The 27,145-nt window shown below is 39.9% G+C and overlaps 1 long non-coding RNA gene across 10 annotated transcripts; it reads left to right on the top strand.

Annotated features, from left to right (window-relative positions):
• Nucleotides 1–20,635: 20,635 nt before the first annotated feature.
• Nucleotides 20,636–26,879, top strand: LOC119369008. Of its 10 annotated transcripts, none has more exons than XR_005176813.1 (7): nt 20,636–21,136; nt 21,398–21,464; nt 21,597–21,614; nt 22,026–22,877; nt 23,357–25,643; nt 26,158–26,493; nt 26,613–26,879. It is a non-coding gene; the product is annotated as an uncharacterized LOC119369008 (long non-coding RNA). The 10 variants fall into 10 exon arrangements; XR_005131858.1 differs by having other exon boundaries at nt 21,597–21,619; XR_005131861.1 differs by lacking the exon at nt 21,597–21,614 and having other exon boundaries at nt 20,637–21,136; nt 22,026–22,090; nt 22,379–22,877.
• Nucleotides 26,880–27,145: the final 266 nt, after the last annotated feature.

The raw sequence follows: 27,145 nt of genomic DNA, 5'->3' as shown, positions 1-27,145 counted from the left end.
ACTCTGAATTGGGTGATTCTTTTTTTGTTGGAAACTAGATTTCGTGATCTTTCCAACCCAATTGGATTCACCTTCAAATTCGTCCGAAGCGTTGAGTTATGGACGAAACAATCTAACATTGCAGCAGAATCCGAGTGAAACTACAAGCCCAAAGGTGTTGCATCACCTCCACTTGGGCCCATGACCCTTGTATGACCTAAGGTTAGTTTTAGGCTGCCTTGGGACGTCCTCACACCTCCTTGGACGCCACCCCTTGCTCCTATATAAGTAGATCCATCTAGTAGCTTTTTCCTTGGGTTTTATTTAGTTAAAGGTTAGCCATCGCTGCAACTTCGTGTACTTCGTTTGTGTCCAACGACCAGACCAAGACCGCTTATGAATCCCCACTTTTATCATTACTTCATCCATATTCGCAATATTCAGATTGCTTAATCATATTCTTGCTTGTTCTTCGATTGCTTGCAGGAATAGACCTTCGTGGTCAGGTTGATCGTGCTCTGGTGTGGTCAATAACCTCTCAAAGTTGGTTTAACAATTGCTAAGGCGCAACGTTATGCACGTTCGTAGTCGGATCGTCAAAGTCGTCTCCACCAAATCGATAGTTATAATCTCATCGAACGATCGGGACACCCTCGCCTCTATCATCTCGTGTTCTTGATTCGGCATGATCTTGATGTACGGCGAGCTTTGCTATTATAGTTGGATCTTATGATGTTTCTCCCCCTCTACTCTCTTGTGATGGATTGACTTTTCCTTTTGAAGTTATCTTATTGGATTGAGTCTTTAAGGATTTAAGAACACTTGATGTATGTCTTGCATGTGCTTATGTGTGGTGACAATGGGATATTCACTTGATCTACTTGATGTACGTTTTGGTGATCAACTTGCGGGTTCCGTGACCTCGTGAACTTGTGCATAGGGTTGGCACATGTTTTCGTCTTGACTCTCCGGTAGAAACTTTGGGGCACTCTTTGAAGTTCTTTGTGTTGGTTGAATAGATGAATCTGAGATTGTGTGATGCATATCATATAATCACACCCACGGATACTTGGGTGACATTGGAGTATCGACATTAGGGTTTTGGTTGATTTGTATCTTAAGGTGTTATTCTAGTATGAACTCTAGGATAGATTGAATGGAAAGAATAGCTTCGTGTTATTTTAGTATGGACTCTTCAATAGATCGATCAAAAAGGATAACTTTGAGGTGGTTTGTACCCTACAATAATCTCTTCGTTTGTTCTCCGCTATTAGTGACTTTGGAGTGACTCATTGTTTCATGTTGAGGGATAGTTATATGATCCAATTATGTTAATATTGCTGAGAGAACTTGCACTAGTTAAAGTATGAACCCTAGGACTTGTTTCAACGCATTGCAATACCGTTTTCCCTCACTTTTATCATTATTTACCTTGCTGTTTTTATATTTTCAGATTACAAAAACCTATATCTACCATCCATATTGCACTTGTATCACCATCTCTTCGCCGAACAAGTGCACCTATACAATTTACCATTGTATTGTGTGTGTTGGGGACACAAGAGACTCTTTGTTATTTGGTTGCAGGGTTGTTTGAGAGAGACCATCTTCATCCTACGCCTCCTACGGATTGATAAACCTTAGTGAAGGAAATATGCCCTAGAGGCAATAATAAAGTTATTATTTATTTCCTTATTTCATGATAAATGTTTATTATTCATGCTAGAATTGTATTAACCGGAAACATAATACATGTGTGAATACATAGACAAACAGAGTGTCACTAGTATGCCTCTACTTGACTAGCTCGTTAATCAAAGATGGTTATGTTTCCTAACCATAGACAAAGAGTTGTTATTTGATTAACGGGATCACATCATTAGGAGAATGATGTGATTGACTTGACCCATTCCGTTAGCTTAGCACTCGATCGTTTAGTATGTTGCTATTGCTTTCTTCATGACTTATACATGTTCCTATGACTATGAGATTATGCAACTCCCGTTTACCGGAGGAACACTTTGTGTGCTACCAAACGTCACAACGTAACTGGGTGATTATAAAGGAGCTCTACAGGTGTCTCCAAAGGTACATGTTGGGTTGGCGTATTTCGAGATTAGGATTTGTCACTCCAATTGTCGGAGAGGTATCTCTGGGCCCTCTCATAATGCACATCACCTAAGCCTTGCAAGCATTGCAACTAATGAGTTAGTTGCGAGATGATGTATTACGGAACGAGTAAAGAGACTTGCCGGTAACGAGGTTGAACTAGGTATTGAGATACCGACGATTGAATCTCGGGCAAGTAACATACCGATGACAAAGGGAACAACGTATGTTGTTATGCGGTCTGACCGATAAAGATCTTCATAGAATATGTAGGAGCCAATATGAGCATCCAGGTTCCGCTATTGGTTATTGACCGGAGACGTGTCTCGGTCATGTCTACATTGTTCTCGAACCCATAGGGTCCGCACACTTAAGGTTTTGATGATAGGTATATTATGAGTTTATGAGTTTTCATGTACCGAAGGAGTTCGGAGTCCCGGATGAGATCGGGGACATGACGAGAAGTCTCGAAATGGTCGAGACATAAAGCTCGATTTATTGGACGACTATATTGGACATCGGAAAGGTTACGAGTGATTCGGGTATTTTCGGAGGTACCAGGGAGTTACGGGAATACGAGGAAGAAGCAATGGGCCTTAATGGGCCTTAGTGGGAAGGACCAGGAGGTGGCGCGCGCCCCTCCCAAGCCCAATCCGAATTGGACAAGGGATTTGGGGCACGGCCCCTCTCTCCCTTCCTTCCCCTCTTCCCCCCTTTTCCCCCCTTCTCCTAGTTGGACTAGGAAAGGTGGAAACCTACTCCAACTAGGAGTAGGAATCCTACTCCTCCTTGGCGCGCCCACAAGGGCCGGCCGGCCTCCCCCTTGCTCCTTTAAATACGGGGGCAGGGGGCACCCCATAGACACAAGTTGATCCACGTGATCATATTCTTAGCCGTGTGCGGTGCCCCCTTCCACCATAATCCTCGATAATATTGTAGCGGTGCTTAGGCGAAGCCCTGCGACGGTAGAACATCAAGATCGTCACCACGCCGTCGTGCTGACGGAACTCTTCCCCGACACTTTGCTGGATCGGAGTCCGGGGATCGTCATCGAGCTGAACATGTGCTAAAACTCGGAGGTGCCGTAGTTTCGGTGCTTGATTGGTCGGGCCGTGAAGACGTACGACTACATCAACCGCGTTGTGCTAACGCTTCCGCTGTCGGTCTACAAGGGTATGTAGATCACAATCTCCCTCTCGTTGCTATGCATCACCATGATCTTGTGTGTGCGTAGGAAATTTTTTGAAATTACTACGTTCCCCAACAGTGGCATCCGAGCCTAAGTTTTTGTGTTGATGTTATATGCATGAGTAGAACACAAGTGAGTTGTGGGCGATATAAGTCATACTGCTTACCAGCATGTCATACTTTGATTCGGTGGTATTGTTGGACGAAGCAGCCCGGACCGACATTACGCGTACGCTTACGCGAGACCGGTTCTCCCGACGTGCTTTGCACAAAGGTGGCTAGCGGGTGACAGTTTCTCCAACTTTAGTTGAACCGAGTGTGGCTACGCCCGGTCCTTGCGAAGGTTAAAACAACACCAACTTGACAAACTATCGTTGTGGTTTTGATGCGTAGGTAAGATTGGTTCTTGCTTAAACCCGTAGCAGCCACGTAAAACTTGCAACAACAAAGTAGAGGATGTCTAACTTGTTTTTGTAGGGTATGTTGTGATGTGATATGGTCAAGACATGATGCTAAATTTTATTGTATGAGATGATCCTGTTTTGTAACCAAGTTATCGGCAACTGGCAGGAGCCATATGGTTGTCGCTTTATTGTATGCAATGCAATCGCGATGTAATGCTTTACTTTATCACTAAGCGGTAGTGATAGTCGTGGAAGCATAAGATTGGCGAGACGACAACGATGCTACGATGGTGATCAAGGTGTCGCGCCGGTGATGATGGTGATCACGATGGTGCTTCGAAGATGGAGATCACAAGCACAAGATGATGATGGCCATATCATATCACTTATATTGATTGCATGTGATGTTTATATTTTATGCATCTTATCTTGCTTTGATTGACGGTAGCATTATAAGATGATCTCTCACTAATTATCAAGAAGTGTTCTCCCTGAGTATGCACCATTGCGGAAGTTCTTCGTGCTGAGACACCACGTGATGATCGGGTGTGATAGGCTCTACGTTCAAATACAACGGCTGCAAAACAGTTGCACACACGGAATACTCAGGTTATACTTGACGAGCCAAGCATATACAGATATGGCCTCGGAACACAGAGACCGAAAGGTCGAGCGTGAATCATATAGTAGATATGATCAACATAGTGATGTTCACCAATGAAACTACTCCATCTCACGTGATGATCGGACATGGTTTAGTTGATTTGGATCACGTGATCACTTAGAGGATTAGATGGATGTCTATCTAAGTGGGAGTTCTTAAGTAATATGATTAATTGAACTTAAATTTATCATGAACTTAGTCCTGGTAGTATTTTGCAAATCATGTTGTAGATCAATAGCTCGCATTGTTGCTTCCCTGTGTTTATTTTGATATGTTCCTAGAGAAAATTGTGTTGAAAGATGTTAGTAGCAATGATGCGGATTGGATTCGTGATCTGAGGTTTATCCTCATTGCTGCACAGAAGAATTATGTCCTTGATGCACCGCTAGGTGACAGACCTATTGCAGGAGCAGATGCAGACGTTATGAACGTTTGGCTAGCTCAATATGATGAATACTTAATAGTTTAGTGCACCATGCTTAACGGCTTAGAATCGGGACTTCAAAAGACGTTTTGAACGTCATGGACCATATGAGATGTTCCAGGAGTTGAAGTTAATATTTCAAGCAAATACCCGAGTTGAGAGATATGAAGTCTCCAACAAGTTCTATAGCCAAAAGATGGAGGAGAATCGCTCAACTAGTGAGCATGTGCTCAGATTGTCTGGGTACTACAATTGCTTGAATCAAGTGGGAGTTAATCTTCCAGATAAGATAGTGATTGACAGAATTCTCTAGTCACCATCACCAAGTTAGTAGAACTTCGTGATGAACTATAGTATGCAAGGGATGACGAAAACGACTCCCGAGCTTTTCATGATGATGAAATCGATGAAGGTAGAAATCAAGAAAGAGCATCAAGTGTTGATGGTAGACAAGACCACTAGTTTCAATAAAAGGGCAAAGGGAAGAAGGGGAACTTCAAGAAGAACGACAAGCAAGTTGCTACTCAAGTGAAGAAGCCCAAGTCTGGTCCTAAGCCTGAGACTAAGTGCTTCTACTGCAAAGGGACTGGTCACTAGAAGCGGAACTGCCCCAAGTATTTGGCAGATAAGAAGGATGGCAAAGTGAACAAAGGTATATTTGATATACAGATTATTAATGTGTATTTTACTAGTGTTCGTAGCAACCCCTCGGTATTTGATACTGGTTCAGTTGCTAAGAGTAGTAACTCGAGACGGGAGTTGCAGAATGAACAGAAACTAGTTAAGGGTGAAGTGACGATGTGTGTTGGAAGTAGTTCCAAGATTGATATGATCATCATCGCACACTCCCTATACTTCCGGGATTAGTGTTGAACCTAAATAAGTGTTATTTGGTGTTTGCGTTGAGCATGAATATGATTTGATCATGTTTATTGCAATACGGTTATTCATTTAAGTTAGAGAATAATTGTTGTTCTGTTTACATGAATAAAACCTTATATGGTTACACACCCAATGAAAATGGTTCATTGGATCTCGATCGTAGTGATACACATATTCATAATATTGAAGACAAAAGATGCAAAGTTAATAATGATAGTGCAACTTATTTGTGGCACTGCCATTTAGGTCATATTGGTGTAAAGCGCATGAAGAAACTCCATGCTGATGGGATTTTGGAATCACTTGATTATGAATCACTTGATGCTTGCGAACCATGCCTTATGGGCAAGATGACTAAGACTCCGTTCTCCGGAACAATGGAGCGAACAACTGACTTATTGGAAATAATACATACTGATGTATGTGATCCGATGAGTGTTGAGGCTCGCGGCAGGTATCGTTATTTTCTGACCTTCACAGATGATTTGAGCAGATATGGGTATATCTACTTGATGAAACACAAGTCTGAAACATTTGAAAAGTTCAAAGAATTTCAGAGTGAAGTGGAGAATCATCGTAACAAAAATAAAAAGTTTCTACGATATGATCGCAGAAGTAAAATATTTGAGTTACGAGTTTGGCCTTCAGTTAAAAACAATGTGAAATAGTTTCACTACTCACGCCACCTAGAACACCACAACATAATGGTGTGTCCGAACGTCATAACCGTACTTTATTAGATATGGTGCGAACTATGATGCCTCTTACCAATCTACCACTATCGTTTTGGGATTATGCATTAGAGACAGCTGCATTCACGTTAAATAGGGCACCATCTAAATCCGTTGAGACGACACCGTATGAACTATGGTTTGACAAGAAACCTAAGTTGCCGTTCCTTGAAGTTTGAGCTTGCGATGCTTATGTGAAAAAAACTTCAAGAAATGTGTCTTCATAGGATATCCAAAGGAAACTATTGGATACACCTTCTATCACAGATCCGAAGGCAAGACTTTTGTTGCTAAATTCGAAAACTTTCTAGAGAAGGAGTTTCTCTCGAAAGAAGTGAGTGGGAGGAAAGTAGAACTTGACGAGGTAACTGTACCTTCTCCCTTATTGGAAAGTAGTTCATCACAGAAATCTGTTCTTGTGACTACTACACCAATTAGTGAGGAAGCTAATGATGATGATCATGTAACTTCAGATCAAGTTACTACCGAATCTCGTAGGTAAACCAGAGTGAGATCCGCACCAGAGTAGTACGGTAATCCTGTTCTGGAAGTCATGTTACTAGACCATGATGAACTTGCGAACTATGAGGAATCGATGATGAGCCCAGATTCCGTGAAATGGTTTGAGGCCATGAAATCTGAGATATGATCCATGTATGAGAACATGTATGAGAACAAAGTATGGACTTTGATGGATTTGCCCGATGATCGGCAAGCCATAGAAAATAAATGGATCTTCAAGAGGAAGACGGACGCTGATAGTAGTATTACTATCTACAAAGCTAGACTTGTCGAAAAAGGTTTTTGACAAAGTTCAAGGTGTTGACTACGATGAAATTTTCTCACTCATAGCGATGCTTAAGTCTGTCCAAATCATGTTAGCAATTGCCGCATTTTTATGAAATCTGGCAAATGGATAAACAAAACTACATTCCTTGATGGATTTAAAGAAGAGTTGTATATGATGCAATCAGAAGGTTTTGTCAATCCTAAAGGTGCTAACAAAATATGCAAGCTCCAGCGATCCATCTATGGACTGGTGCAAGCATCTCGGAGTTGGAATATACGTTTTGATAAGTTGATCAAAGCATATAGTTTTATACAGACTTGTGGTGAAGCCTGTATTTACAATAAAGTGAGTGGGAGCACTACAGCATTTCTGATAAGTATATGTGAATGACATATTGTTGATCGGAAATAATGTAGAATTATTCTGCAAAGCATAAAGGAGTGTTTTGAAAGAAGTTTTTCAAAGAAAGACCTCGGTGAAGCTGCTTACATATTGAGCATCAAGATCTATAGAGATAGATCAAGACGCTTGATAAGTTTTTTCAATGAGTACATACCTTGACAAGATTTTGAAGTAGTTCAAAATGGAACAGTCAAAGAAAGAATTCTTGCCTATGTTACAAGGTGTGAAGTTGAGTTAGACTCAAAGCCCGACCACGGCAGAAAATAGAATGAGAATGAAAATCATTCCCTATGCCTTGGCCATGGGTTCTATAAAGTATGCCATGCTGTGTACCAGACCAATTGTATACCCTACACTAATTTTGGCAAGGGAGTACAATAGTGATCTAGGAGTAGATCACTGGACAGCGGTCAAAAATTATCCTTGGTGGAATAAGGATATGTTTCTCGATTATGGAGGTGACAAAGGTTCGTCGTAAAAGGGTTACGTCGATACAAGTTTTGGCACTGATCCGGATGACTCTTAGTCTTCATCTGGATACATATTGAATGTGGGAGCAATTAGCTAAAGTAGCTCTGTGCAGAGCATTGTAGACATAGAAAATTGCAAAATACTTACGGATCTGAATATGGCAGACCCGTTGACTAAACTTATCTCACAGGCAAAACATGATCACACCTTAGTACTCTTTGGGTGTTAATCACATAGCAATGTGAACTAGATTACTGACTCTAGTAAACCCTTTGGGTGTTGGTCACATATCGATGTGAACTATGGGTGTTAACCACATAAAGATATGAACTATTGATGTTAGATCACATGGCGATGTGAACTAGATTATTGACTCTAGTGCAAGTGGGAGACTGAAGGAAATATGCCCTAGAGGCAATAATAAAGTTATTATTTATTTCCTTATTTCATGATAAATGTTTATTATTCATGCTAGAATTGTATTAACCGGAAACATAATACATGTGTGAATACATAGACAAACAGAGTGTCACTAGTATGCCTCTACTTGACTAGCTCGTTAATCAAAGATGGTTATGTTTCCTAACCATAGACAAAGAGTTGTTATTTGATTAACGGGATCACATCATTAGGAGAATGATGTGATTGACTTGACCCATTCCGTTAGCTTAGCACTCGATCGTTTAGTATGTTGCTATTGCTTTCTTCATGACTTATACATGTTCCTATGACTATGAGATTATGCAACTCCCGTTTACCGGAGGAACACTTTGTGTGCTACCAAACGTCACAACGTAACTGGGTGATTATAAAGGAGCTCTACAGGTGTCTCCAAAGGTACATGTTGGGTTGGCGTATTTCGAGATTAGGATTTGTCACTCCGATTGTCGGAGAGGTATCTCTGGGCCCTCTCAGTAATGCACATCACCTAAGCCTTGCAAGCATTCCAACTAATGAGTTAGTTGTGAGATGATGTATTACGGAACAAGTAAAGAGACTTGTCGGTAACGAGATTGAACTAGGTATTGAGATACCGACGATCGAATCTCGGGCAAGTAACATACCGATGACAAAGGGAACAACGTATGTTGTTATGCGGTCTGACCGATAAAGATCTTCGTAGAATATGTAGGAGCCAATATGAGCATCCAGGTTCCGCTATTGGTTATTGACCGGAGACGTGTCTCGGTCATGTCTATATTGTTCTCGAACCCGTAGGGTCCGCACGCTTAAGGTTTCGATGACAGTTATATTATGAGTTTATGAGTTTTGATGTACCGAAGGAGTTCGGAGTCTCGGATGAGATCGGGGACATGACGAGGAGTCTCGAAATGGTCGAGACGTAAAGATCGATATATTGAACGACTATATTCGGACATCGGAAAGGTTCCGAGTGATTCGGGTATTTTCGGAGGTACCGGGGAGTTACGGGAATACGAGGAAGAAGCAATGGGCCTTAATGGGCCTTAGTGGGAAGGACCAGGAGGTGGCGTGCGCCCCTCCCAAGCCCAGTCCGAATTGGACAAGGGATTTGGGGCGCGGCCCCTCTCTCCCTTCCTTCCCCTCTTCCCCCCTTTCCCCCCCTTCTCCTAGTTGGACTAGGAAAGGTGGAAACCTACTACAACTAGGAGTAGGAATCCTACTCCTCCTTGGCGCGCCCACAACGGCCGGCCGGCCTCCCCCGTGCTCCTTTATATACGGGGGCAGGGGGCACCCCATAGACACAAGTTGATCCACGTGATCATATTCTTAACCGTGTGCGGTGCCCCCTTCCACCATAATCCTCGATAATATTGTAGCGGTGCTTAGGCGAAGCCCTGCGACGGTAGAACATCAAGATCATCACCACACCGCCGTGCTGACGGAACTCTTCCCCGACACTTTGCTGGATCGGAGTCCGGGGATCGTCATCGAGCTGAACGTGTGCTAAAACTCGGAGGTGTCGTAGTTTCGGTGCTTGATCGGTCGGGCCGTAAAGACGTACGACTACATCAACCGCGTTGTGCTAACGCTTCCGCTGTCGGTATACAAGGGTACGTAGATCACAATCTCCCCTCTCGTTGCTATGCATCACCATGATCTTGTGTGTGCGTAGGAATTTTTTTAAAATTACTATGTTCCCCAACACTTAGGTCATCCACTTGAGGGAAATTTCCTACCGTCCTACAAACCTCTGCACTTGGAGGCCCAACAACGTCTACAAGAAGAAGGTTGTGTAGTAGACATCAAGCTCTTTTCTGGCGCCATTGCCGGGGAGGTTAGCGCTTGGAGGTATATCTTTAGATCTTGCAATCGAATCTTTTAGTTTCTTGTTTTATCACTAGTTTAATCTATAAAAGAAAACTAAAAAAAAATATAACTAAGGTTGCCTCATATGCTTTATCTTTTTAATGTCTTTCATGAAAATAAGGATTCTGATAATTGTGCCAAAGTGCTAGAAGAAGAATGTATTAAAATGTTTGGCACTAAATATTTGAATGACGAGCATAATTGCAATGTTGTTAGTATGAGTTCTTTGAATATCCATGATTTTAATGATATGCAAAGTCACAAGCTTGAGGATGCTATGTTTGATGAAGATGATACTTTTAGTCCCCCAAGTTTTGATGAGAAAATTTATTTCGATGATAGCATGCCTCCTATTTCTGATGATTATATTGATGAAAGTGGGTTTGGAGAGGTCATGGCTTTAGTTAACGTTAATCCCACAATTTTGGAAGAGTGTCAACTTTGCATACATGTGGATCGTGTTAAGAATATGTTTTGTGATAGCTATATTGTTGATTTTTCTTATGATCCTACGTGTAATTATTATGAGGGAGGAACATATGCTTGTAGGAATTTCAATAATATCAAGTTTCCTCTCTATGTGTTGAAAATCTTGAAGATTTGCTTGCTTTACCTTCCTATGCAAGTTGATTCTTGTTCCCACAAGTTGTTTGCTCACAAAATCCCTATGCATAGGAAATGGGTTAGACTTAAATGTGCTAGTCATATTCTTCATGATGCTCTCTTTATGTTTCAGTTCTTATCTTTTATGTGAGCATCATTGAAATCATCATACCTAGCTAGGGGCGTTAAATGATAGCGGTTGTTGGGAGGCAACCCAATTTTATTTTTGTTCTTTGCTTTTTGCTCCTGTTTAGTAGTAAATAATTCATCTAGCCTCCATTTAGATGTGGGTTTATGTTTTAATTAGTGTTTGTGCTATATAGAACCTTTGGGAAGACTTGGGTGAAGTCTTTGCGATCTTTCTGTAAAAATTAGAAACATTTGCGCTCACGAGATTAGCTGCCATTTTTTTACTGGAGAGTGAGTTTAGGTTGATTCGTTTTGCAAATGATTAATAGACAAATTCCTCAGGTCCATAAATTTATTTCAGAATTTTTGGAGTGACAGAAGTATTCAAATGATACAGATTACTACAGATTGTTCTGTTTTTGACAGATTCTGTTTTCATTGTGTTGTTTGCTTATTTTGATGAATCTATGAGTAGGTATGAACCATAGAGAAGTTGGAATACAGTATATATTACACCAATATGAATTTAGAATGAGTTCACAACAGTACGTAAGTGGAGATTTATTTTCTTATACTAACAGAGCTTACGAGTTTTCTGTTAAGTTTTGTGTTGTGAAGTTTTCAAGTTTTGGGTAAAGATTCGATGGACTATGGAATAAGGAGCGGCAAGAGCCTAAGATTGGGGATGCCCAAGGCACCCCAAGGTAATATTCAAGGACAACCAAGAGCCCAAGCTTGGGGATGCCCCGGATGGCACCCCCTCTTTCGTCTTCGTTCATCGGTAACTTTACTTGGAACTATATTTTTATTCATCACATGATATGTGTTTTGCTTGGAGCATCATTTTATTTTCTTTTGTTTTGCTTGCTTCTTGAATAATATACCAAGATATGAAATTCTTAAATGTTAGAGAGTCTTCACATAGTTGCATAATTTTTCGACTACTCATTGATCTTCACTTATATCTTTTGGAGTAGTTTGTCATTTGCTCTAGTGCTTCACTTATATCTTTTTAGAGCACGACGGTGGTTTTATTTTGAAGAAATAGATGAACTCTCATGCTTCACTTATATTATTTTGAGAGTCTTTAGAACAGCATGGTAATTTGCTTGGGTTATAAAATTAGTCCTACTATGATGGGCATTCAAGAGGGGTATAATAAAAACTTTCATATAGAGTGCATTCAATACTATGAGAAGTTTGATACTTGATGATTGTTTTGATATATGACGATGGTGATATTAGAGTCATGCTAGCTGAGTAGTTGTGAATTTGAGAGATACTTGTGTTAAAGATTGTGATTCCCGTAGCATGCATGTATGGTGAACCGTTATGTGATGAAGTCGGAGCATGATTTATTTATTGATTGTCTTCCTTATGAGTAGCGGTCGGGGACGAGCGATGGTCTTTTCCTACCAATCTATCCCCCTAGGAGCATGCGTGTAGTACTTTGTTTTGAAAACTGATAGATTTTTGCAATAAGTATGTGAGTTGTTTATGACTAATGTTGAGTCCATGGATTATATGCACTCTCACCCTTCCACCATTGCCAGCCTCTCTAATACCGCGCACCTTTCGCCGGTATCGTACACCCACCATATATCTTCTTCAAAACAGCCACCATACCTACCTATTATGGCATTTCCATAGCCATTTTGATATATATTGCCATGCAACTTTTCACCGTTCCATTTATTATGACACGCTCCATCATTGTCATATTGCTTTGCATGATCATGTAGTTGACATCGTATTTGTGGCAAAGCCACCATTCATAATTCTTTCATACATGTCACTCTTGATTCATTGCACATCCCGGTACACCGCCGGAGGCATTCACATAGAGTAATATTTTGTTCTAAGTATCGAGTTGTAATTTTTGAGTTGTAAGCAAATAAGGGTGTGATGGTCATCATTATTAGAGCATTGTCCCATGTGAGGAAAGGATGATGGAGACTATGATTCCCCCACAAGTCTGGATGAGACTCTGGATGAAAAATAAAAAAGAGAAAAAAGAGGCTATAAAAGAGAGAAGGCCCAAAAAAACAAAAACAAAAACAAAAAAATTAGAGAAAAAGAGAGAAGGGGCAATGCTACTATCCTTTTACCACACTTCTGCTTCAAAGTAGCACCACGATCTTCATGATAGAGAGTCTCCTATGTTGTCACTTTCATATACTATTGGGAATCTTTCATTATAGAACTTGGCTTGTATATTCCAATGATGGGCTTCCTCAAAATGCCCTAGGTCTTCGTGAGCAAGTGAGTTTGATGCACACACACTTATTTTCTTTTTGAGCTTTTCTACCTCTTGAGCACTGCGTTGGTTTTCCGTTAAAGAGGTAAGGGTGATGCAACAAAGTAGCGTAAGTATTTCCCTCAGTTTTTGAGAATCAAGGTATCAATCCAGTAGGATACTACACGCAAGTCCCTCGTACCTACACAAATAAATAAGAACCTCGCAACCAACGCGATAAAGGGGTTGTAAATCCCTTCACGATCACTTACGAGAGTGAGATCTGATAGAGATAATAAGATAATATTTTTGGTATTTTTATGATTTAGATTGAAAGTAAAATAGATTGGAAACTTATATGATAAAAGATAGACCCGGGGGCCATAGGTTTCACCAGTGGTTTCTCTCAAGATAGCATAAGTATTACGGTGGGTGAACAAATTACTCTCGAGCAATTGATAGAAAAGTGCATATTTATGAGAATATCTAGGCATGATCATGTATATAGGCATCACGTCCGCGACAAGTAGACCGAAATGATTCTGCGTCTACTACTATTACTCCACACATCGACCGCTATCCAGCATGCATCTAGACTATTAAGTTCATAAGAACAGAGTAATGCATTAGGCAAGATGACATGATGTAGGGGGATAAACTCAAGCAATATGATATAAACCCCATATTTTTATCCTCGATGGCAACAATACAATACGTCCCTTGCTGCCCCTACTGTCACTGGGAAAGGACACCGCAAGATTGAACCCAAAGCTAAGCACTTCTTCCATTGCAGGAAAGATCAATCTAGTAGGCCAAACCAAACTAATAATTCGAAGAAACTTGCAAAGATAACAAATCATACATAAAAGATTTCAAAGAAGAATCAAATATTGTTCATAGATAAACTCGATCATAAACCCACAATTCATCGGATCTCAACAAACACACCACAAAAAGAATTACATCGAATAGATCTCCAAGAAGATCGAGGAGAACTTTGTATTGAGATCCAAAGAGAGAGAATAATTCATCTAGCTGATAACTATGGACCTGAAGGTCTGTGGTAAACTATTTACACATCATCGGATAGGCTATGGTGTTGATGTAGAAGCCCTCCGTGATTGATTCCCCCTCTGGCAGAGCTCTGGAAAAGGCCCCAATATAGGATCTCTTGGGTACAGAAGATTGTGGCGGTGGAAATAGGGTTTCATGGTGCTCCTAGATGTTTTCGGGGTGTATGGATATATATAGGAGGAAGAAGTAGGTCGGTGGAGCTGCGAGGGGCCCACGAGGGTTGGGGCGCGCCCACGGGGGCAAGCGCGCCTCCCTGCCTCGTGGCCGCCTTGCTTCTTTCTTTACGTCTACTCCAAGTCCCCTGGATCATGTTTGTTCCAAAAATAACTCTCCCGAAGTTTCATTCCGTTTGATATTACTTTTCTGCGAAACACTAAAATAGGCAAAAAAACAGCAATCTGCACTGGGCCTTGGGTTAGTAGGTTAGTCCCAAAAGTAATATAAAAGTGTATAATAAAACCCATTAAACATCCAAAACAAGTAATATAATAGCATGGAACAATCAAAAATTATAGATACGTTGGAGACGTATCAAGCATCCCCAAGCTTAATTCCTGCTCGTCCTCAAGTAGGAAATGATAAAAACAGAATTTTTTTATGTGGAATGCTACCTAGCATAATTCTCAATGTAATTTTCTTTATTTTGGCGTGAATGTTCATATCCGAAAGATTCAAGGCAAAATTTTAATATTGACATAAAAATAATAATACTTCAAGCATACTAATAAAGCAATCATGTCTTCTCAAAATAACATGGCCAAAGAAAGTTATCCCTACAAAATCATATAGTCTAGCTATGCTCCATCTTCACCACACAAAATATTTAAATCATGCACAACCCCGATGACAAGGCAAGCAATTGTTTCATACTTTTGATGTTCTCAAGCTTTTTCAATCTTCACGCAATATATGAGCGTGAGCCATGGACATAGCACCATAGGTGGAATAGAACGGTGGTTGTGGAGAAGACAAAAAGGAGAAGATAGTCTCACATCAACTAGGTGTATTAATGGTCTATGGAGATGCACATCAATAGATATCAATGTGATTGAGTAGGGATTTCCATGCAACGGATGCACTAGAGCTATAAGTGTATGAAAGCTCAACAAAAGAACTAAGTGGGTGTGCATCCAGCTCGCTTGCTCACGAAGACCTAGAGCATTTTGAAGAAGCCCGTCATTGGAATATACAAGCCAAGTTCTATATTGTAAAATTCCCACTAGTATATGAAAGTGACAACATAAGAGACTCTCTATCAGGAAGATCATGGTGCTACTTTCAAGCACAAGTGTGGTAAAAGGATAGTAAAATTGTCCCTTCTCTCTTTTTCTCTCTCTTTTTTCTTTTTTTGGGCCTTCTCTTTTTTTATGGATTTTATCTTTTTTTCATCCGGAGTCTCATCCCGACTTGTGGGGGAATCATAGTCTCCATCATCCTTTCCTCACATGGGACAATGTTCTAATAATGATGATCATCACACTTTTATTTACTTACAACTCAAAAAATTACAACTCGATACTTAGAACAAAATATGACTCTATGTGAATGCCTCCGGCGGTGTACAGGGATGTGCAATGACTCATGAGTGACATGTATGAAAGAATTATAAAGGTGGCTTTGCCACAAATACGATGTCAACTATATGATCATGCAAAGCAATATGACAATGATGAAGCGTGTCATAACAAATGGAACGGTGGTAAGTTGCGTGGCAATATATCTCGAAATGGCTATGGAAATGCCATAATAGATAGGTATGGTGGCTGTTTTGAGGAAGGTATATGGTGGGTTTACGGTACCGGCGGAAGTTGCGCGGTACGAGAGAGGCTAGCAATGGTGGAAGGGTGAGTGTGTGTATAATCCATAGACTCAAAATTAGTCATAAAGAACTCACATACTTATTGCAAAAATATCTTAGTTATCGAAACAAAGTACTAAGCGCATGATCCTATGGGGATAGATTGGTAGGAAAAGACCATCGCTCGTCCCCGACCGCCACTCATAACGAAGACAATCAATAAATAAATCATGCTCCGACTTCATCACATAACGGTTCACCATACGTGCATGCTACGGGAATCACAAACTTTAACACAAGTATTCATCAAACTCACAACTACTCAACTAGCATGACTCTAATATTACCATCTTCATATCTCAAAACAATCATCAAGTATGAAACTTCTCATAGTATTCAATGCACTTTTTAAGATAGTTTTTATTATTCCCTTCTTGAATGCCTATCATATTAGGACTAATTTTATAACCAAGGCAAATTACCATGTTGTTCTAGAGGACTCTCAAAATAATATAAGTGAAGCATGAGAGATCAATAATTTCTATAAAATAAAACCAACAACGTGCTCTAAAAGATATAAGTGAAGCACTAGAGCAAAATTATCTAGCTCAAAAGATATAAGCGAAGCACATAGAGTATTCTAATAAATTCTGATTCAAGTGTGTCTCTCCCAAAAGGTGTGTACAGCAAGGATGATTATGATAAACTAAAAACAAAGACTCAAATCATAGAAGACGCTCCAAGCAAAACACATATCAAGTGGTGAATATAAATATAGCCGCAAGTAAAGTTACCGATGAAAGAAGACGAAATAGGGGATGCCTTCCGGGGCATCCCCAAGCTTAGGTTTTTGGTTATCTTTGATTTTTACCTTGGGGTGCCTTGGGCATCCCCAAGCTTAGACTCTTGCCATACCTTATTCTATAATCCATCAAAATCTTTACCCAAAACTTGAAAACTTCACAACACAAAACTCAACAGAAAATCTCATGAGCTCCGTTAGTATAAGAAAACAAACCACCACTTAAGGTACTGTAATGAACTCATTATTTATTTATATTGGTGTTAAACCTATTGTATTCGAACTTCTCTATGGTTCATACCCTCCCATACTAGCCATAGATTCATCAAAATAAGCAAACAACACAGGAAAAACAGAATCTGTCAAAAATAGAACAGCATGTAGTAATCTTTAGGTTTAGAATACTTCTGTAAGCCCAAAAATTCTCAAATAAATTGTTGGACGTGAGGAGCTTGTATATTAATCATCTGCAAAAAGAATCAACCTAATATCGCTCTCCAGTAAAAAATGGCATCAAATCTCGTGAGCATTAAAGTTTCTGTTTTTACAGCAAGATCACAAAAACTTCCCCCAAGTCTTCCCAAAGGTTCTACTTGGCACAAACACTAATTAAAAGCATAAAACCACATCTAAACAGAGTATAGATGAATTATTTATGAATAAACAAAATCAAAAAGCAAGAAACAAAAATAAAATTGGGTTGCCGCGCAACAAGCGCTATCATTTAACGCCCCTAGCTAGGCATAAAAGCAAGAATAGATCTAAGTATTATCATCTTTGGTATGCAATCCATAAGTGGCTCTCATAATAGATTCATAAGGTAATTTAATTTTCTTTCTAGGAAATTGTTCCATGACTTTCCTTAACGGAAATTGGAATCTAATATTCCCTTCTTTCATATCAATAATTGCACCAATAGTTTTAAGGAAAGGTCTACCAAGAATAATGGGACATGTAGGATTGCAATCAATATGAAGAACAATGAAATCTATGGGCACATAATTCCTATTTGCAATAATAAGAACATCATTAATCCTTCCCATAGATTTCTTAATAGTGGAATCCGCGAGGTGCAAATTTAAAGAACAATCATCAAATTCACGGAAACCTAACACATCACACAAAGTTTTTGGAATCATGGAAACGCTAGCACCCAAATCACATAAAGCATAGCATTCATGATCTTTAATTTTAATTTTAATAGTAGGTTCCCACTCATCATGAAGTTTTCTAGGGGTAAAAACTTCTAATTCAAGCTTTTCTTCATAAGATTGCATTAAAGCATCAACGATACGTTTGGTAGAAGCTTTATTTTGACTATAAGCATGCGGAGAATTTAGCACGGATTGCGCGGATTGCAACAGGGAAATACAATCTATCAAAGAGCAATTATCATAATTAAATTCCTTGTGATCCAAAATAGTGGGTTCATTGCTATGTAAAGTTTTGACCTCTCCAATCCCACTTTTACCAATTTTTGCATCAAGATCTAAAAACTCTGAATCATTGGGACCCCTTCTAACTAAAGTTGACTCATCTCCAGTCCCATCATTATCAAGATTCATATTGAAAAACAAAGATTTAATAGGAGACACATCAATCACTTTTAGATCTTCATCCTTATTATCATCAAAACTAGAAGAACACGCTTTTATAAAGTGATTTTTTTAACATGCATCCTAGTGGTTCTTTCTTTGCACTCATCAATGGAAATTCTCATTGCTTTGAGAGACTCATTGATATCATGCTTAGGTGGAATAGATCTAAGTTTCAAAGAATCAACATCAAGAGAAATTCTATCAACGTTCCTAGCCAACTCATCAATCTTAGACAATTTTTTTTCAATCAAAGCATTGAAACTCTTTTGTGAACTAATAAATTCTTTAATAATAGTCTCAAAATCAGAGGGCATCTTATTAAAATTTTCATAAGAATTGTTGTAGGAATTACCATAATTATTAAAGGAATTACTAGCAAACGGCCTAGGATTAAAGTTTCCTCTATAAGCGTTGTTGCCAAAATTGTTCCTACCAACAGAATGCACATTCATAGATTCATTATTATTCTCAATCAAAGTAGACAAAGGCATATCATTAGAATCAGAATTTCATAATTTCATCAATCTTTCCACTCAAAACATTAATTTCTTCTATAGCATGAACCTTTTTACTAGTAGATCTTTCGATGTGCCATTGAGAATAATTAACCATAATATTATCTAGGAGTTTGGTAGCTTCTCCTAAAGTGATTTCCATAAAAGTACCTCCCGCGGCCGAATCTAAAAAATTTCTAGAAGCAAAATTCAATCCAGCATAAAAAATTTGTATGATCATCCACAAATTCAAACCATGAGTAGGGCAATTGCAAATCATTAATTCCATCCTCTTCCATGCTTGTGCAACATGCTCATGATCAAGTTGCTTAAAATTCATAATATTGTTTCTAAGGGATATGTTCTTAGCGGGAGGAAAATACTTAGATATAAAAGCATCTTTGCACTTGTTCCAAGAATCAATACTATTTTTAGGCAAAGATGAAAACCAAGTTTTAGCACGATCTCTAAGTGAAAACGGAAATAGCTTCAATTTAACAATATCATTATCCACATCTTTCTTCTTTTGCATATCACACAAATCAACAAAGCTATTTAGATGGGTAGCGGCATCTTCACTAGGAAGGCCGGAAAACGGATTTTTCATGACAAGATTCAGCAAAGTAGTATTAATCTCCCAAGATTCACCATCGGTAAGAGAAGCAATCGAAGTGTTAATAAAATTATTATTGTTGGTATTGTAAAAATCACACAATTTAGTATTATCTTGAACCATCGTGACAAACAATCCAACACACAAGCAGACAAGAAGCGAGCAAAAAAAGAGCCGAACAGAAAAAGAGGGCGAATAAAACGACAAGGGTAAAGTGGGGGAGAGGAAAACGAGAGGCAAATGGCAAATAATGTAATGCAAGGGATAAAGGTTTGTGATGGGTACTTGGTATGTCTTGACTTGTGTGTAGATCTCCCCAGCAACGGCGCCAGAAATCGCACGTTAGCGGGAGATCGAATCTTGACTTGACTTAGTGTAAGCCTCTCCGGCAACGGCGCCAGAAATCCTTCTTGAGCACTCCTTTAGTTTTTCCTTGAAGAGGAAAGGGTGATGCAGCAAAGTAGCGCAAGTATTTCCGTCAGTTTTTGAGAACCAAGGTATTAATCCAGTAGGAGACTACACACAAGTCCCTTGTACCTACACAAACAAATAAGAACCTCGCAACCAACACGATAAAGGGGTTGCCAATCCCTTCACAGTCACTTACGAGAGTGAGATCTGATAGAGATAATAAAATAATATTTTTGGAATTTTTATGATATAGATTGAAAGTAAAGATTGCAAAGTAAAATAGATTGAAAATTTATTTAAAACTATAATGAAGCTAGCCAACTCACCTTTACAAGGCTCCCCCGATTGGAGCTTCGTCAGTCGTCCGATCTGCCTTTCTGTCGCGCCTGAGCCGTTGGATCTTCATTTGCGGTTAAATTATCTTCACCTCACGGTTTATTTTTCTGCCCAATGACTGGTGGGCTCGTCTCGTGTCTGTATTAGCTGGGTAAGCGGCGCCCGGGTGACGGAGAATTTGTCCCATCCGCGCGCCGCGCCCGCACCCAACGCAACCCAATCCCCTCGTCCCGCACGCCGTGCACACTCCGGTCCCCTCATCCCGCACGAACCCTAGAAGAGAGATAGGAAGATGAGAGGGAGAGAAAGGGGAGAGGAGAGGAGAGGGAGGTCCGGCAGCGGACGGGAGAAGGTGACCGGCCAGCGTCGGCCTACACCGGCGAGGCGTCGGCCTGCGCCCCGCCTCCTCGCTGCTCCGTTTACTCCACCGATTTCTCTCCGGCTGCCGGCCTCCCAGCCCCCCCACCTCGCAATGGCATTTCCTAAGGATCAGCGCGAGCAAGGCCAACAGGCGGAAGGAGCGGATCGTGGCCTCGCACGCTGGCTCGTCATCTGCTTTGGCACCTTTCGGATCCGCGCTGCTGCGTGCGATGGTTCTAAATCAGTGCAGGACGTCGCCGCCGGATAGTAGGGCCGACGGATTCTTCGCATCGGGGGCTGGCTGGCAGGGGAGGGTCAGGAGGCCGGCATGACTTGCTAACGAGTAGAGGTTGGCCCCGCTCTTGCTTTGACCGCTTTGCTCTCTTTCTCCTCCTCGTTGTGTTGCGCGCGCGCGCTCTCTCTCTCTCTCTCTTCGATTGGATTGCCTCTCCTTCACCAGTGGTGTGCTCTTGTCGGCTGCAATGCCGTCCATACTCTGGACGGGACTGCTGGTTGAGATTCGTTCTCCTTTCCTGATCTTGTCGTGTACCCTTATTTTTGCTATGCCCTGCTGATTTCGTGTTCTTCCTTCTGTCCGCGTCGTGCGCAGGTTGATTATCTTGACATCCTCTCCTGCGTCCACTGTCGCGCCGTTCTGCCTTCGGCGATTAATTGAGGTGACACCACGCTCCATTTTCTTTTCTGCAAGATGTTTGATGAAATGCATATTTGTTAACCTTTTTTTGCGTCCAGTTCATTTTTCCTGTTGTTCATTCTTGCCTTATCGTCCGTCTTTCCTCCTTTTCTAGCCTACTTCTCCTTTCCAGGTCGGGTAAATGGACTGCTCTTTTGCTTGTATGTGGATGACTATTCTTTTTACCTCTGTGCACCGATCCACGTCATGCGTGTGGTTTGACTACTTCATCTCCGTTTATTTTAGATGGTTCTAGGATCTCCTTTGTTGCTGCATCTTGATCTCCTGCTTTGCTGTAACTATGTTCTGCTGCTTGATGTGTGCTTCCTTTCTTTCTAGCTACATGCTTATTCTTTCTAGCCACATGCATGCTTTCCTTTTGCTGTGGGAAATAGTTCAGTTATATTTATCAGTAGCATCTCTATGTTTATAGATACATACTAGGAACGTGCTTCTTTAGTGTGGCCTTCTCTTTTTTATGCAAGAAGTGTGCCTTCTCTAATCTGACAATCATCTTATTTGTTGTTCTAAATAATTACTGCAGGATGGAGCAGCAGGCATAGATGAAATCTACTGCCAATTTCTATTGGTTGCGGCATCTTCCGCTGAGTAACTCTACAAAACAGCCTGCTAGCATTGATTCTTGCAATAAAAAAATAAGTCTGGCATCATTCATAATAAGCTTATAGACTTAGATAATTTCTTAATCCTGCACTGGTTCTCACCAGTGAGATTGTAGATGTGGTATGTTGAGAATACCAGTGCAATTCACAGGTCCAAAAGCTCCATTTCTTAATGCGTTTTTGCAGAATGCTACCAGTAATGTTTTTCTTTTCCTTAATGTACAAACATATCTATTAGATATGATTTTGGATCTGAACTTTTCCCTGTCTGCAGCTCACATTGTGGTATGGTCATGGTACAGCAAAAGGAAAAGATGTTTAAACTTTTTTTGGGCGTCATACATGAAAAGTACCTTTATTTCCATCGAGCTTAATTACTAAGAAAATGTTACCACTATTTCCTTACTACAACAACAACGAAAATCTTTTGGGTTTCATCTCCATAAGAGTGGCTGAGTTTTTACGTTGGCTCGCCAAGCCTATCACAACCCTCCTCCTTTACCCGGGCTTGGGACCGGCTATGTTGAGACAACATAGGCGGAGTTACCACTATTTCCTTACTAATAAACCTAAATGTTCTGAAAGTTCGGTCTTTTGCTCTCTTTGCTTATGAATCGGACACTTTCCCTTTCTTTAGTCCTTACACGATTCCACCTCGCTTTGACTGCATACTTTGATGGTGTTTGTAGGTATGAAGAGTGGTCATAATGTTACTTAAAGGAGGCCTCAACTTGCACCAAATACATGGGCATGTGCAACAGCAACTTATGTAGGTGAGTAGGTATTTATGCTTAGTTTTGACTTGAGTACAAAAAAGAGCTTGCTGACATATACAAGAGAATAGGCTACCCATTCTTGAATTGAATCAGATTGGTAGACTAAACCACGGTGGTGTACTCTTTGCTGCTGAGTTATTACAATCCAACTGAAAATAAGGGGAAAACAAACATGATCCTGCCATTTAAATTATGTCATATTTGTGGAGAAAAGTTGCATAGTTAGCTATTGCAAAATACTATCGACCCAGTTTTTGTTCAATAGACGTCCCTTCTTCGAATGTAGCTTGAACCTGCGCAAGGGCATGGTAGCATGCTCATTCTATTTTTTTACTAAGGTGGTTACACTTTCCTACTTTTTGCTGAAAGAGAGTCAATTTAGTCATGAGCTATAGCGGCGTTTCTGTTTACTGAATTTCGTTTTGCAGTTCCCTTCTCTTGAATGTTTATTCAAATGTGCCTAATATTTTTTTCAGGTTTCTAAAAACTAATAAATGCTGCTCTCAAATCAGTTAGGAGGATGAAGGTAGTAGCTTACTGAACTCTCATTTCCGGAAAAATCTGGAGATGTCTTGGTATGGAGTTTCATGATCAACTTGCTCCAGAATAGTTAGTCTCTCTAGACTAATTGTTTGTCAGTATCTATTCTATACATGTGTTTGATTGGTTGTGCAAACATGCATGCATTGGTCTGTGTGGAAATTGCTTTATCCGGTCTGTTCTATAGCAATGTTTCTAGTGGCTGTTTAGCACATATATTTAGATAGTTGCATACGCATGCTTCGTTCTGCCAGAAAATTATCTTCCCTGATATGTTTTCAGATGCTATTTGGTATACATGTTTGTCTTTGTCATCTTTATGTTGAGTTGTGGGTTCCAAATATATTTATGATGATCGTTTGCATGGTGGGTCATGTCAGCGATGTGCGTTGCATATTCATGATTCAAACTCTTTGTTGGGTATATATCTATATGAAGTTGTTTTTGAATGGCCCATGATTCGTTTTTTATTAGCATTTTAGTTTAAGCATTTCTCCAGAGAATCTTGATATCCAACTGTATATATATCCAGTCATGTTTTTTTACTCTGACTGATTTCTTTTTTTGTTCTGTTTTACAGTTTGTACAATCTCTAAAGATGGTGCTCCATTGTTCTGTTAATCAAGATTTGTTCCCTCCTTTCTCACTAGCTGATACGTGATGACCGTTTGCATGGGGGGTTATGTTAACTATATTCTATTCATGATTCAAACTGTTTGTTGGGTAATTTAGTTTAGACATTGTGTCCTGAGAATCTTGATATCTAGCTGTATCGGTACAATATAGTTTGTGATTTTTCCCTCTGAATTTATATATCCACTCAGGTTGGGATAGGTTATGAGTATTCTTAGTGTGGAAACAGCGGCAGTGCTGCACTTTCATCAAATGATGATATGCCAACCTTGCGCCATTTGGCTCTATGTTACCCGAATAAGATAACAAAATACACATGCTCAAGTATATATTTTCAATACCCCCCTGATGATGCCTCATTTCTTCAGAATTTGAGGCTGTTCTTGATATGCCAGGTAGGTCCGGCTATCGAGTCAACAATTATATTTTGTACTGTGTGATGATACATTAATAATCACACTTGAATGTGTTACCTAAACCTGTCTTGCTTTTGTATTTCATCCTCCTTTGAACCATCCAATGACTTGTTCACTACAAATGATAAGTGTGAGGTGTACAGAAACCTGCACCTTATATTCCTGTCTTGCTTTTGTATTATATCCCCCTTTGAACCATCCGATGACTTGTGCACTACAAACGAGAAGTGTGAGGTGTACAGAAACCTGCACTTCATATTTCTTACATTCCTGTTTTATTTAATGTCTGAGCCTCTTTATATTGCTTACATGTGTGATTTATCTAATCTCTGAGCAAGTGTGAATGTTTATAATTGGGTTAATAAGCCCAGTTGTTTGAAGAAGCAATTTGCATTTCAGATTTTAGGATTGTACTAATTCTTCTATCCATTTTTGATTTGCCCCTGCCATTGTAGAAGTATGAGTGGGTTGACTTTTCTTGACGTGTATTTTATACAACGAGCAACTACCTTGCGCCGTCTTCCAGCCACCAACAACCCCATGACCCTGCATCAGGTCAAAAAAATATTCAATAATTATTTCTTATGCAGGGTCATTGAATTGTTGGCTTCAGACATGCTGTACTGTTGGGCTTCAAGCGTACTTCGGTTCTAAACTTATCCCTTTTCCCTTCATTTTTCTAAGACTGTAGTGTTGGGCATTAAGTAGGAGTAGTTACTTATACTAAGGAGCAGATATGTATGACATGTTAATTTCACTTATTTTTGGAACGAAGGTCTCACTTCATTTATATTAGTCCTTGACGTCTGTGTTCTTGATTGTGCAAAATTGTTCCTTTCTGGGTAGATGAAAGTCCAGATTCCACTAAAGGAAGATTTAGTAGGCTTTCTGTTACATGTTGCTAAAAGTAAATGAATCGAATTCTTTCTGTTTTGGTTCAGGACAAATTTGATTTTGGGAAGACAAAGGTCTGACAAGGATGAGAATGGGATACCAGATTACACCGACGGAGGCTCGGACATGGATCTGCTCCTGCTCTTAGCGGGAATACTGGATGTTCTTGAAGCTTTGCCATACACACGTGCTACTTTTGGCACTTGCGTGGGCTCCTGTTTGTGTCAATGCAATTTGCATCTGTCAGCGGATTATGGCGACCTTGGTTATTGGCCTACAGGTATGTTTGTGTATGGATGTCACAAAATTGTTATGCAGAAAATAAGAGTGTAGTACATTTCAGAGATACAAGTATCTTGTTCAGTTTAGTCAGAGCACATGCAAACAAGTAGTTCCCTAGGGTGGAGGCCTTCCACTTGCTTTTGCTAGCTATATGAAATAGACTGAACCTGAACCTAACTACGATTGGATGTCTAAGCTGAATTGTTGCATCCTTAGACATGGAATTATGGATCAATTTTAGCTCTCAAGAAATGCATACTTATGGTCCTATGCAATCCCAATTTATTCAGGCAAGCATCCCAAAAGTTCACTAATGAACAAAGCAACGTCACACAGAATCTAAGTTTTAGGCCAGGTTACTGTAATGTATTTTTAAAGATGTACCTTAGAGAAATTGTTCTGCCAACAATCCAATTAAATTTACATGCCATTAGGCTTCCCTGTAAATTCTAAAATGTCTTAGGCTTCCCTGTAAATTCTGCAAATTTATGGCATGCCATTAAAACCTACAGGGTGCTCCACCGATGGTGAAAATACCTCACAGGATGATGTTGGATATTATTCTACAAACTTCGGGCCTACCGGTGGCTGAGTATCGAAGCAAAATGTGACAGTGGCATGATGTGGATGAATATAATTTCCATACATCAACATTATCTTTTGGAGATAAAATAGCCGTATGGCTATTACATGAGACCATGTCAGAAGACCCTGCTGCTATGGAAGCAAAATGATTCATGAAATCTGCGGTGAAAACAGAGATAAGATACTACAATTACAGCAGCATTGAGAAATCAAGGACACGAAATGAGTCTGAAAAATGCTATGGGCTAATTCGTTGTAGCTAGGTACATGCATGACTTCTCTTGTATATATGCAATGTAACAATGTGGATAACTAGAACTGTTGTGATGCTGCTCTATTATAAGTAGAAATAACTCATGGTTATCTTTTCTTTTGTTTACAGGCGATGTGTGGTGGAAGCTGTACTCACAGGAAGACTATCGTGCTATGTATAAACCACGTTCTACGATTCACTTTTGTTATGCATATTTACTTTCCAGTTTTAGGACTGAAATCCATCCATTTTAATGAATTTGGTTGTATGGGCATTACCTATTTGACTTAGGCTTGCTTCATCACATATAGACTGCTTTTCTTTTCCCACTGCTTGTATGACCTAAAACTATCATGTATATGAGGCAAGTTATTAGCAATGTTTTACATTTTCTTACTTGCAATACTGTGTTTGCCTATTCAGGTGTTCCAAGACCCAAATCATCGGAAAAATAACACATACAACACTTTTTTTCTTTTGAACTTTGGTTACCCTTATACAAGCCCCCGTTCATTTTGTTTATATAGTGGTTACAATAATAACCATATGTGCTTGCTCAATACTAATAATTGGAATATTTTCAAAGCACGTATGGTGTGGGTCTGTTCACAATTTGGCGCAACGGGAGATTACTGAAAAATACACATTTTTTCAACATGACA

Source organism: Triticum dicoccoides, chromosome 1A, assembly GCF_002162155.2.
Source record: "Triticum dicoccoides isolate Atlit2015 ecotype Zavitan chromosome 1A, WEW_v2.0, whole genome shotgun sequence".
In the NCBI taxonomy this organism is placed as follows: Eukaryota; Viridiplantae; Streptophyta; class Magnoliopsida; order Poales; family Poaceae; genus Triticum; species Triticum dicoccoides.
Note: the sequence above shows the minus strand (reverse complement) of the source record. Positions and strands in the feature narration are given on the sequence as shown.